Source organism: Phyllostomus hastatus, unplaced genomic scaffold (assembly GCF_019186645.2).
Source record: "Phyllostomus hastatus isolate PE091 unplaced genomic scaffold, TTU_PhHast_1.1 phas_contig_1, whole genome shotgun sequence".
Classification (NCBI taxonomy): domain Eukaryota; kingdom Metazoa; phylum Chordata; class Mammalia; order Chiroptera; family Phyllostomidae; genus Phyllostomus; species Phyllostomus hastatus.
The window spans coordinates 24,674,953-24,688,695 of record NW_025333498.1 but is presented as its reverse complement, the minus strand read 5'-3'; positions in this window follow the sequence as shown (position 1 = coordinate 24,688,695).

The following is a 13,743-nucleotide window of genomic DNA, read 5'->3' as shown; positions in this document are numbered from 1 at the left end:
TGTCCCTCCTACCGCTCTGGATGGATGTTTCTTTAATTCCATAGCCGTCAGACTGTTACAGAACAAACAAGGGGGGCCTGGGACAATATACTATTATTGAAAGAAGACCCCGGGTCCGTTATGTCCGCCGCCCGAGGAAAGATGTCTCTCAATGCCAGAGATTCGTGAAAAGGAAAGGAAATGTTTATTTAATGCTATACAAACTTAAAGTAGTGACCTAATGTCTTTATCAAAGATCCCAAAGTCCCCCAAAACACCCACAAACACACACAGTCTTTCCTTCCTTTCCCCTTTGCCCAGTCCAGAGTACCATATCTCAGGAAAGGAAATAGAAGTCCATGGCTCAGGCAGTCCTCTGGTTCTTCCCAGTTAGTACTCCATCTCGACTGGGAAACCTCCCTGGGTTCCTGGAACCCTCAGCTGAGTCGCCGGGATCTCTGCTAAAACCAGGTGGTGGTTCCCCCTTCTAAAGCTTGGGGGGGGGTTCCCCACTCTGGCAAAGGCATGTGGTCCTCTCTCCCAGGGGCACGGGAAGGGAGAGTCCCCACTCTGTCCAGGCCGCGTGGTTCTCTCTCTCAGGGCTGTGATCCTCTCTGCACTTCCACAGCTGCATGGTTCTCCCTCTCAGGGCTGCTGCCTCTGGGTTTTAAATCCCCGTGCCACTTTCCTCTGCAGCTCCATTTCCGACTCCTCCCACACTCAGCTTCACATGCCAGAACTCATATCCTTCCAGCTTTACTGGATTGCCATCATGAGTCTGGGCAGGTGTGGCCCCATGTCATGGAGCCAATCATCTCCAAGCTCCCACGCAGGCGCTGTAACTCGGGGGACTTGCCCCCCAGTCCCATCTTGGGGGGAGATCCGTTTCCATCCCCCTGGCCTTGAGCATGGCCACAGCTATTTAACATATCTAAGCGACTAGCCAAAGGCTACAGATATGTTAAATGACCACACCAGAGGTTAGCTGCAAGGCTGTTGCTATGTAAAACAGCTCTCAATGGCCCTGCTCCATTTGTCCCTTCCCCCAACCCACATCCTGGGGGTGGGGTTAGAACATCCTAAAATCTCCTGGACACGTTGAGTTCTGGACCCCATTTCAAATGCCCATTTGGGGTCCCCCCTCTTGGCTGCACCCTGTAACAAGACTTCCATTCAACTATTTGAATTCTGATGGTTCTAAGTGATGGTTGTTCTATGGTTTAGCTGTAATTTTGATGTGGTTTTGGGTGAAGGTGAGTTGCGTTTACTTATGCCTCCATCTTGACTAGAAGTCCAGATTTCCTTCTTTTTAGGGCTGTGTAGTATTCCATTGTGTAAATATACCACAGCTTTTTTAAAATCATTGTTCAAGTACAGTTTTCTCCCTTTTACTCCTATTCCAGCCCACCTACCCAACCCTCCCCACTTCCCTCCCATTACCACCCACCCCCTAGTTTTTGTCCATGTGTCTTTTACCACAGCTTTTTTTTAATCCACTCATCTACTGAAGGGTACTTGGATTGTTTCCAGACCTTGGCTATTGTAAATAATGCTATTATGAGCATAGGGGTGCATATATCCTTTGAATAGGTATTTCAGGATTCCTAGGATATATTCCCAGAAATGGGTCAAAAGGCCATTTCATTTTCAATTTCTTGAGGAAATTCCATACCGTTTTTTATAGTGGCTGCACCACCACTCTGCATTTCCACCTACAGTGCATGAGGATGCCTTTTTCTCTGCATCCTTACCAACTTTGCTGTTTGTGGACTTATTGATGGTAGTCATTTTGGCAAGTGTGAGATAATATCTCATTGTGGTTTTAATTTATAGCTCTCTCATGATGTTGAGCTTTTTTTCATATGTCTATGGGCCATCCGTATGTGCTCTTTGGAGAAATATCTATTCAGGTCCTTTGCCCATTTTTTTAATTGGTTTGTTTTCTTCCTGGTGTGGAGTTGTAAAAATTCTTCACTTTAGAAATTATCCCCTTATCAGTTGTATCATTGGTAAATATGTTCTCCTATACAATGTATTCCCTTTTCACTTATTGTTGGTTTCTTTTGGCCTGAAGAAGCAGCTTTTTAGTTTGACATAGTTCCATTTGTTTAGTTTTTTCTTTATTTCTCTGGTCCTAAAAAATATATCTGCAAGAATATTGATTCGAGAGATGTCTGAGATTTTACTGTTTATGTTTCCTTCTTTGGATTTTTTTGGTTTTGTGACTTGTATTTAAGTCTTTTATTCATAATGAGTTCATTCTTGTATATGTTGTAAGTTGGCAGTCTGGTTTCACTTTTATTTATTTATTTTTTTGCTTGTACCTGTTCAATATTTCCAATACCATTTATTGAAGTGACTGTCTTTATTCCATTCTATGCTCTTGCCTTCTCTTTCAAGTATTAATTGATCATAAGATGTGTTGATTTCTAGGCTCTCAGTTCTGTTCCATCGATCAGGTAGCATGATTCCTCTAATTTTGGTCTTCTTTGTCAAGATTGCTGAGGTTATCTGGGGTCTTTTGTGGTTCCAGATACATTTTTGGAATATTTGTTCTAGGTTTATAAAATATGTCATTGGTATTTTATTAAAAATTGCCTTGAGTCTATAGACTGTTTGAGTAGTATAGACATTTTAATTATATTAATTATTCCAATCCATGAACTTGGTATATCTTCTACTTATTTGTATCTTCTTTCATTTCTTTCTTCAGTGTCTTATAATTTTCTGAATACAGGTCTTTTACCTTCTTGATTAAACTTATTTTTAGGTACCTTATTTTTATTGTTGTTGTTGTAATAGTTATTGGGGTTATGTTGAGGTATGATCCCTTTCTTCCCACTTTGCTGAGAGTTTTTATCATAAATGGGTGCTGGATTTTATCAAATGCTTTTTCGCATCAATTAATATGATCATAGGATTTTTATCTTTTTAATTTTTTTCAAGATTTTATTTATTTATAGAGTGTGGGGAAGTGAGGGAGAAAGAGAGGGAGAGGAACATCAATGTGTGGTTGCCTCTCATGCACGCCCCTACTTGGGGATCTGGCCTGCAACCCAGGCATGTGCTCTGACTGCTAGTCAAACTGGTTTCCCTTTTTTTCGCAATCTAGCACTGGATCCACCGAGCCACTCCAGCCAGGCCAGATTTTTATCTTTTATTTTGTTTATGCAATTTATCACATTTACTGATTTGTGAATATTATACCAACCTTGCATCCCTGGAATAAATTCAACTTGATCTTGGTGTATAGTCTTTTAATGCATTGCCAGATCTGATTTGCTAATATTTTGTTGGGGATTTTAGCATCTCTATTCACTGGGGATATTGGCATATAATTTTTTTCTCTGTAGAGTCTTTATCTGGAATTAGGACAACACTAGCCCCATAAAAAGAAGGTGGAAGTTTTCTGCCCTCTTAGATTTTTTGAATTAGTTTGAGGATAGTTGTTTGTTCTTCTTTGAATGATTGGTTAAATTCACCTGTGAAGCCATCCAGTCTAGTGCCTTTGTTTGCTTTGAGTTTTTTGTTTTGATTACTGTCTCAATTTCATTAGCTGTTAGTCTATTCAGGTTGTCTGATTCTTTCTAACTCAGTTTTTGAAGATTGTTTGTTTCTAGAAATTTGACCATTTCACCCAGATTGTCCAATTTATTGGCATATGGTCATTCATAGTGTTTTCTTTCTATCCTTTGTATTATTTAGATATCAGTTGTTACTTCTCCTCTTTCATTTCTAAGTTTGTTTGTCTCCTCTCTCTTTTTTTCTTAATGAGCCTGGTTAAAGGTTCATCAATCTTGTTTACCTTTTCAAAGAACCAGATCTTGGTTTCATTGATTTATATATATATTTAGTCTGTGGGTCATTTATCTCCACTCTGACCATTATTATTTCCTTGATTTTACTTACTCATGGCTTTATTTATTGTTCTTTTTCTAATTTGTTTAGGTATAGGGTTAGATTTTTTATTTGAGATTTTTCTTGCTTCTTGAGACAGACCTGTAATGCTATGAACTACCTCTCAGGACTGCTTTCTCAGTGTCCCATAGGTCTTGGGTTGTTGTGTGTTGATTTTTATTTGTTTCCAGCTAATTTTTATCTCTTCCTTGATCTCATTGGTAACCCATTCATTGTTTAATAACATGCTATTTAACCTCCATGTGTTTGAACATTTGAATTTTTTGTTGTAGTTTCCAGTTTTATGTCATTATGATTCAAGAAAATGATTGATATTATTTCAATCTTCTTGAATTCGTTAAGATTTATTTTGTGTTCTAACATGTGCTTTACTTTTGAGACTGTTCCATATACACTTGAGAAGGATGTATATTCTGCTGCTCTGGGATGAAATGTTCTGTAAATATGAATTAAATGTGTCCTATCTACTGTGTATCATGTACATTCACTATTTCCATTTGATTTTTTTATCTGAATGATCTATCCATTGATGATAGTGGGGTATTAAAATGCCCTACTATGATTATATTGCTGTCAATCTCTCCTTTAAAGTCCATCAAGATTTTCTTTATATATATTGGGTGCATATATGTTCACCAAGGTTATATCTTCTTGTTGGATTGATCCCTTTAGTATTATATAGTGACCTTCTTTGTCTCTCATTATGGCCTTTATTTTAATGTCTATTTTGTCAGATATAAGTATTGCTACCCCAGCTTTTTTGTTTATTTCCTTTTGCATGGGATATTTTTTCCATCCCTTTACCTTCAGCCTGTGTGAATCCTTTCTTTTGATGTGGGTTTCCTGTAGACTGCATATACATATGGGTTATGTTTTCTTATCCATTCAGCTATGCCATTTGATTAGATTTTTAATTCATTTGCATTTAAGGTTATTATTGATAAGTACATATTTATTGTCATTTTTTTGTTATACCTTTGTTCTTCTCTCTCTGTATTTTAAGCAGTTCCTTTAACATTGCTTGCAATAATGGTTTGGTGGTAATGAGCCTCTTCAGCTCCCCTTTTTTTTTTGGTCTGTGAAACTTTTAACTTCACATTAAATTTTTTAAAGGTTTTATTTATTGATTTTTACAGAGAGGAAAAGGGAGGAAGAGAGAGAAGGAGAGAAACATCAATGTGTGGTTGCTTTTCATGTGTCCCCCACTGGGGACCTGGCCCGCAACACAGGCATGTGCCCTGACTGGGAATTGAACCAGCGACTCTTTGGTTTACAAGCCGGCCCTCAGTCCACTGAGCCACACTAGCCAGAGATACTTCATGTTAAATTTTAAATGATAGCCTTGATGATCAATTAGTCTTGGTTTCAGGTCTCTGCTTTTCATTACTTTGAATACTTCATACAAATCCCTTCTGGCCTGCCGTGTTTCTGTTGAGAAATCAGTTGATAGCCTTATGGGAATTCCCTTGTAGGTAATCAACTGTTTTTCTCTTGCTGCCTTTAAGATTCTCTCTTTGTCTTTAACTTTAGACATTTACTTATGATGTGTTTTGGTGTGGTCTTCTTTGGTTCTTTGGGTTCATCTTATTTGCGATGCTACACTTCCTGAACTTCTGTGATTTTTTCCTCCACCAGGTTAGGGAAGTTTTATGCCATTTCTTCAAATAGGTTCTCTATCCCTCGCTCACGTTCTTTTCCTTCTGGTACCCTTATGATGCAGATGTTGTTATGTTTCATGTTGTCCCAAACTTTCTTTAAATTATCCTTATTCTTTTAAAGTCTTTTTTTCTCTTTTTGCTGCTTTGATTGGGTGTTTTTTCCTACCTGTCTTCCAAATTGCTGCTTTATCCAACCTTCTTTTTATTCTTCCCAGTGTAGGGAAGAATATCAGATATCAGATATCAGATATGCTATTCTTCTTTATTTCCAATTGGTCCTTTTTCATGGATTCGAAGTCTCTTATCATGCTTTTGTACTTCTCACTATTTCTTGAGCAGCCTTATAACCATTACTTTGAACTCTGTATCTGATGAATTGCTTGCCTATCTTTTATGTAGCTCTTTTTCTGGAGATTCTTCCTGTTCTTCCGTTTGATGCCTGTTTCTTTGTCTCCCCATTTTGGCTATTTCTTTATGCTTATTTCTCTTTATTTATTTATTCTTTTTAAACAATTTTTATTGCTGTGTGGTTATAATTGTCCCCATTTTTGCCCCATTTTTTTCTATTTATTAGGTAGATTTGCTATGACTCCCAGTCTTCATGGGTGGCTTTATGTAGTAAGTATCCTGTGGGACTCAGTGGTGCACTCTCCTTGATCTCCAGAGTTGGGTGCTCTAGGAATATCCCTTGTTTGGGTTTTGTGGGCCTTCTTATTTTAATTGAGTCTTGATTGCTGTTGCCCTATGAGTGCATGGGATCGACCCTCAGACTGGCTGACTGTGAGGTCATGCATGCAAGCTCATGTGCGGGTGCAGTCTCAACATGGCTTCTTTTGTGGCTCCTTGGTCAGAAACTTCCTCTTCATTCAGTCTTCAGTTGGTCAGTGAGGGTTGGGTTTTTTGTTTTTTTTTTTCAATTTAGTTGAATTCAGTTTGGCTCTGGGAGAAGGAGATCTGCCTATTCTGCCACTATCCTGAAAGCTGTAGAATTAAAAGACAAAACAAAAAAAATCCCAAAACTGCCCCCTCCCCAGGTTTGATTCAAGCTTAAGGCTTCTTGGCAAATGCCTTAAGTTTTTGAGACCTAATTTCTTTATTTATAGAAAGAGAATTAAGAGCAGTAGTTGTGGAAATTCAGTGAGATAACCTATTTGTATTAGTTTCCTATAGCTGCTGTAACAAACTTTGTTAATCTGGTTGGTTTAAAGCAGCAGAACTTTATTTTGTTTTATTTTTTAAAAAGATTTTATTTATTTATTTTTAGAGAGGGAAGGTACAAGATAGAGAGAGAGAGAGAAACATCAATGTGCAGTTGCTGGGGGTCATGGCCTGCAACCCAGGCATGTACCCTGACTGGGAATTGAACCTGTGACACTTTGGTTCTCAGCCCATGCTCAATCCACTGAGCTACGCCAGCCACAACAGAACTTTATTTTTACAGTTCTGGAGGCCAGAAGTCTGAAATCAAGGTATCATTAGGGCCATGCTCTTCCTGGAATGTATAAGGGGAAATTTTTTTCTTGCCTCTTCCTAGCGTCTGGTGGTTTTCCAGCAAACTTTGATGTTTCCTGGCTTATAGATGTATTACTCTAACATTCCAACTCCACATGCCATTTTCTCTGTCTTTTCACATACTCTTCCCTCTATGCATGTCTGTGTCCAACTTCCCCTTTTTATAAGGACACTAATCATATTGGAATCAAACCCCCTAATGATCTCATCTTAACTTGTCAACACCTGCAAAGATATTTATTTCTAAATAAAGTCACATTCTAATATACTGAGGTTAGAACTTCAACGTATCTTATTTGAGGTCTACAATTTAATTCATAACACTATTTTAAAAGAATTTGATTAATCTCTTGGGACACAATACATTTTCAATAAGTGTTTGCTGCTACTATATCCAAACAGAAAAATACTTTGTTCAGCCAAAATTGTATAATGTAGAGGAAGTTTTGGCTACTATATGCTATTTGGCTCTAAATAGCTGTCCTCCTTTCTTCCATCATGATAGAGCCTCTGGTTTTTGTCTGGATCATAGCCACCTAAAAAGAGAAATAAAATTCACATCTTCGCTTGCTGTTGGTTATGGTTAAGTTCTGACAAAGAGGATGTAGGTGAAATGTATATCCTTAAAGAGAAGGTTAATACCTTTACCTCACTTTTCCTTCTTCCTACTAGTGGAGTGCAGAAATATGATGGCTGGAGCTGGAGTTTTATCCTGAACCAAACATCTGTTGGAAACTTCATATCAAAGATGGTTGAATAATATGATAGAAGGAGCCTGAGTTTCTGGTGGATATACTCGATCTGAATTATTCAGGTAATGTGAGAAGGAAATAAACTTTCATCTTATTTAAACTACTGTTATTTGGAGTTTTCTGTCATTCATAGAGAAATCTAACCCTTATTAATACCTCCTATGGGTACCAAGACTGTGATTCTAGTAGTCAAAAGGCTTCATCCAATCCAGATATTTTTAAATAACAACATCTAAAGAGGTTCTTTAACTGAGTCCTTGTGGAAAGAATAAGAAGTTTCATTGTACTTAATTAAATTTTGTATTAATAAATATACACAGTTTACTGTTAAATGCATACATAATAAGCTATAAGTCATTAGATTCTGATACTTTTAGTTTTATCCCCATTAGTGAACTGGTGAAAAGGAACTCTGGCTAATATGGCCAAGATAATATTTTCTCTGTTGATATGATATGGGTCCCCTTCTCTGGGTCCCATGTTGGTCTCATTCTTAGATCCTTAGGTGTCTGGTCAGTACTGGTTGTCCATGTCTTGCTTCAGAGTCTACATCACTTATCCCAGAGAATCACTATTAGTCTTTGATCATTAACTTGAGTACTGACTCAGCCAAACTGTAGCTCTGACCCTGTCCTGAGTGCACTCTCAGCATCTTCTGCTCTACTGACTATATTTTCTGCACATGTGATAAAGAATGCAACTTTAAGTCTCTATGCAAAGAAGTGTTTCTACCAAGAATCAAAACTCCAATTTGATCTACATGTTTGCAGCTCACTTTGTAAGATCAGAACCATTTCCCAAGCTCCAATAGCTGGAGGTGAGCGGTTCTTATACATTAGCCACTTCATGTCCACTACATGTGAAGAACATAATGAAACATATTAGGTGAGCAAGCTGAGATTTGTCCCCAAATGGTACCAGTTTTCATCACTCAGTAAATATTTCCAAGTGCATATAAAGTGACAGTGTAAAAGATATGCAATTGGATGCTATATGTCCTTTCATACCTTTTAGTCAAGGGAATCTTTGAATGTTATACTAGAATAAATAAGATCTGATTTACCTATACTGATCTTTCTCTTTTCATTTTTTCAATAAAGTTTCATTGCAATAGTTCAATCCTATGTCAGTTGAACTGAACTGGGAAAAAGGAAATTATGTACCTCTCAGTTGAGCTGGCTAGGAAGATCAGAGGCTCAGCCTGACAGTACTATAGACTATGTCACCTCAAGAACTTGCAGCAAATGACAGTTATGACTGTGTGTCCTCTCCTAGCTAGAGCATTGTCTTCTCATGCATAATGTGTAACAGAAATACTCTTTATGACAAAGAATAGCAAGTGGGGTTAAAATCATGGAGTGGGAGGAGAGGGACCAAAAGAAACTTCGTGACTAGAACCTGGATTACCAAACATGTAGAAATATGGGGCTGGCAAACTTCTTTTAAGTCTCAATCTGATTCTCTTTGTTTCTGGTCTCAGGTAGTTTTATTTATTGCTAAAATATAATACCTAGTTCTTTCCTTCATAGACTGCCTGTGAGCATGGAAAGGATCACATTTATATTTTTCCTATTGATGATGATGATTTTATTTCTTCACTGAACCTAGCATAGTGACTCATGTAATTACTACTGCTCATTAAAAATCTACCAAATAGAGAAACAATCTCAAGAGAAATCAGCTAGTAAAAAATCTTGTTGTTAAGAGAAGGTGAGTTTAATGTGGCCAGAAATAAGGAGCATCAGGAGAACATTTCAGTAACAAGATCAAGATGCTCATTTGACTCAAGGGCGTCTGAGAAACTGTGAAAGGCCTGGCCCATCTCTATTTGTTAATGCAACCAGAATATTGAAAAAAAATAAGGAAATTATAGGAAAGGATCACACACAACTGTGACACAGCTTTAAATGTTTTTATTTAACAAATTAATGTTCTGTTATTGAATCCAAAATACAGCATAATAGGATTCTGTTATTCACATGATAATTACATGATATATTAAACTGTAGTTATTAATAATGTATAACAGTGAGGTGGTGTTTTAGTATTTAAAGTTGATTATGATTAAATTTAATCTCTTTAATGTATATCTGTAGCTGTATGTATAATTTCATTTAGAGTTAAGGTCTAAATCTGAGATTTATTGAGCATTGAAGATTCAAGCCAAATGACCCTGTGAACCATTTGTGACAGGCACTGTCCGTCTTATGAATGCTTAGTAGATGCTCAAAATACCCAAAATATGAGCAAGTGGAGGTAAAAATTATCCATTCTGGCTTCAGGGGATTATCCACTCATCCTCTATAAGGAAGGGGAACTATAGTAGGCTCCATTGCACAGTCCCACACAAGTCACATGTCCAGAAGCTTATGCATAATGACCAGAAAAACAGTGTATGATCTGTTGGGTATGCTCACATTTTTAAAAAATGTTTTGAACATTGCTGGTTACAAGTAGAGATTTTGTGTACAACACTTTATTATTTCTGAAAATAAATGTATTACCTTTGGAGTCAACCTTCATTAAATGATGAATAACTTGATTAGGCAGTACAAGTGATATACCAAATGAGTTGAAATAGACATAAGCTAAGAGGATCCACTCATCATAAAAGGCTGGGGTGAGTGGTCAGGGACATTTGAAGGAAGACTGGAAGCTGATAAACTTTAGCCTATTAAAGATGAAATTTAATTTGTAAACTTAACATCCCAACCTTGGATCCAGAAAACAAATTATATCGGTACAAGGTGGGAACATGTGGTTTATCTTAAACTCCTTTCAGAACAAATTAATGCTTTTAATTAACATTAAGTTTTAAATGATTCAATAATGTCATTGAAAAAAGCCTACTGCAGCCTTAGGCAACAGTTACTTGCAAGATATTGCACAGAAAGAGGAAAGTGGTAGTCCAGGCCATCTGTGCTGGTCATGCCACACATTCATAGACTATTATTTTTCACCTTTGGAAGCCACAGTTTGGAAAATAAACTTAGACATTTTCAGAAGAGAGGAATCAGAATGATGAAAGCTCTTGTGAATCGTTGACTAGCTGAAGAATATAAGATTCAGGGGGTTAGTGTTTACTCTATATAGGGAATGCCTGTATAATTGAAACCTAGAGATATACTGGGATATCTTGAGTGGTAAATTCCTACTGGAGATATTTGAACAGGCATGACCACTGGGCAGGGGTGTTGTTTTATAGCGTTACTGGAGATGATGGAGGCTAAGTAGGGGGCTGGGTGTTGTTTGCTTGCTAGTAAGAGAAACTTCCTTGAGCTTCTTAGAAATATGCAGGGGTAGTTGTTAGAAGTATTTCTATACTGGATATAGGACTAGACAACTTGGCAGGGTTCCAGATAGCCCTGGATGTTTGCTCTGTTTGTCTATCATGACTAGTTTATCTTTGCTTCGTGGAATTTTGGCTTCTCTCTGTAGATCAACCTGTTCTTTCAACTGACCATCTAGTCACTCAATTCTCCTAGGCAAATTCCAGAGGAAGTGAGTTTGGCATGCTTAGCTAAATACTGTCACCACCATTGAGCACAGCCTTTTGAACCACACATCCTCTTGGGTGGCTGTCAGCCTAGGAATAACCTCTCCTTGGGTCAGGCTCCAACCTCTCATCCAGTCAACAGCTAAGCCATTGGACCAGCTTCTATGGTTTACCTGCCAAGCACTGGGTAATAGGATGGAAGAAAACAGTTTGAAGTAAAGGAGGGCTTGGGCAGTGACCTCTACCATGACCAGTATAAATGGAAACAATAAATAGTTTAAAGTTTCCTCTGGAATTTGTAATTCCCCAAATGCTTTTAGTTAACAATAAGTTTTAAATGATTCAATAATGCTAGGCAGGATGCTAGGTAGGATCAGAGTTGGACCTTGGTCATTGAAAGTAAGATAAGGATAGATTATAGCAATTTCTAATGTGAGGAATAAGGCAGACACATATATTATTAGGGTAAGTAAAATAAGAAATAGAAAGGAGTATTGGAAGTTGATAAAGGTAGATTCCAGTTAGTTTTATTATTTCTTGTTATTTTTCAGTTTGTAATATTGCCTTTTACTACATACTTTCCTCCTGTTAACTGGAGAGGTGTCATGGGTATATCAGACAAAAAAATAGAAAGTGTACTCAATTTGAAAAGATGTAAAATGATTTTTAAAAATATGAAACACACTTCTCAATCGGAATCACCATCTTTCAGTAAGTCACCAAAATGACTAACAAAGGGAAAGAGGAGAGGCACCTGCTATATGTTCTTTAGGTCTTTTAGAAAACATGGAGTTGTTCCTTTGGCCACATACATGTGAATCTATAAGAAAGGGGATATTGAAGCAATAATAAAAAAAAACTCCTGGCACACAAAAGCCCTACAGGGGATAGTTTCACAGAATTTTACAAAACATTTAAAGAAGAGCTAACCCCTATCCTTCTCAGACTATTCCAAAAAATCCAACAAGAGGGAAGACTCCCAAATTCGTTTTATGAGGCCAGCATCATCCTAATCCTAACCAGATAAAAACACAACAAAAAAGAAAACTATAGGCCAATATTGCTAATGAACATAGATGCTAAAATCCTCAACAAAATATTTGCAAACTGCATCCAGCAATACATTAAAAAGATCATACACCATGATCAAATGGGATTCATCTCAGGGATGCAAGGATAGTACTATATCCACAAATCAATAAACATACTACACCACATAAACAAAAGGAAAGACAAATATCACATGCTTATATCAATAGATGTGGAAAAAGCATTTGATAAGTAACAAACAGCACCTATTTTTGATAAAACACTCAGCAAAGTAGGAGTAGAAGGAGCATACCTCAACATAATAAAGGCCATATATGAAAAACCTACAGCCAACATCATAGTCAACATGCAAAAACTAAAAAGCTTTCTCACTTAGATCAGGAACTAGACAAAGATGTCTGCTTTTGCCACTTCTATTCAACATAGTATGGGAAGTTCTAGTCACAGTGATCAGAAAAGAAAAAGAAATGAAAGGCATCCAAACCAAAAAGGAGGAAGTAAAACTGTCATTGTTTGCAGATGACATGATAGTACATAGAAAATCCTATAGACTCCACCAAAAAACTACTTGACCTAATAAGCGAAATGTGGCAAAGCAGTGGGATACAAAGTCAATATTCAGGAATCAAAAGAATTTTTGTACACCAACAATGAAATACTAGAAACAGAAATCAGGAAAAAAAATTCCATTTGCTACAGCAACAAGAAAAATAAAGTACCTAGGAGTAAACCTAATGAAGGAGGTAAAAGACTTGTACTCAGAAAACTACACAGCACTGAAGAAAGAAACTGAGAAAGACACAAATAAATGGAAGCATATACCATGTTCATGGATTGGAAAAATAAACATCATCAAAATGTCCATACTACCCAAAGCGATTTATAGATTCAATCCAATTCTTATTAAAAATGAACGACATATTCCACAGATACAGAATAAACATTTCCAAAATTTATATGGAAGCATAAATGACCCTGAATAGCCACAGCAATTTTGAGAAAGAAGAACAAAGTAAGAGGGGTCACAATACCTGATATCAAACTATTTTACAAGGCCACTGTAATGAAAAAAGTCTGGTACTGGCATAAAAAGAGACACATAGATCAGTGGAACAGAATATAGCCCAGAAATAAACCCATATCTCTATGGTCAATTAATATTTGACAAAAGGGACAGAAGCATAAAATGGATTAAAGTAGTTTCTTCAACAAATGGTGTAGGAAGAGCTGGGTAGCTACATAGAAAAAAATGAAATTTGACCACCAACTTACACCATACACAAAAATAAACTCAAGATGGATAAAGACTTAAATACAGGTCACAACAACATAAAAGTCTTAGAAGAGAACATAGGCAGGAAAATTTCAGATGTCCTGC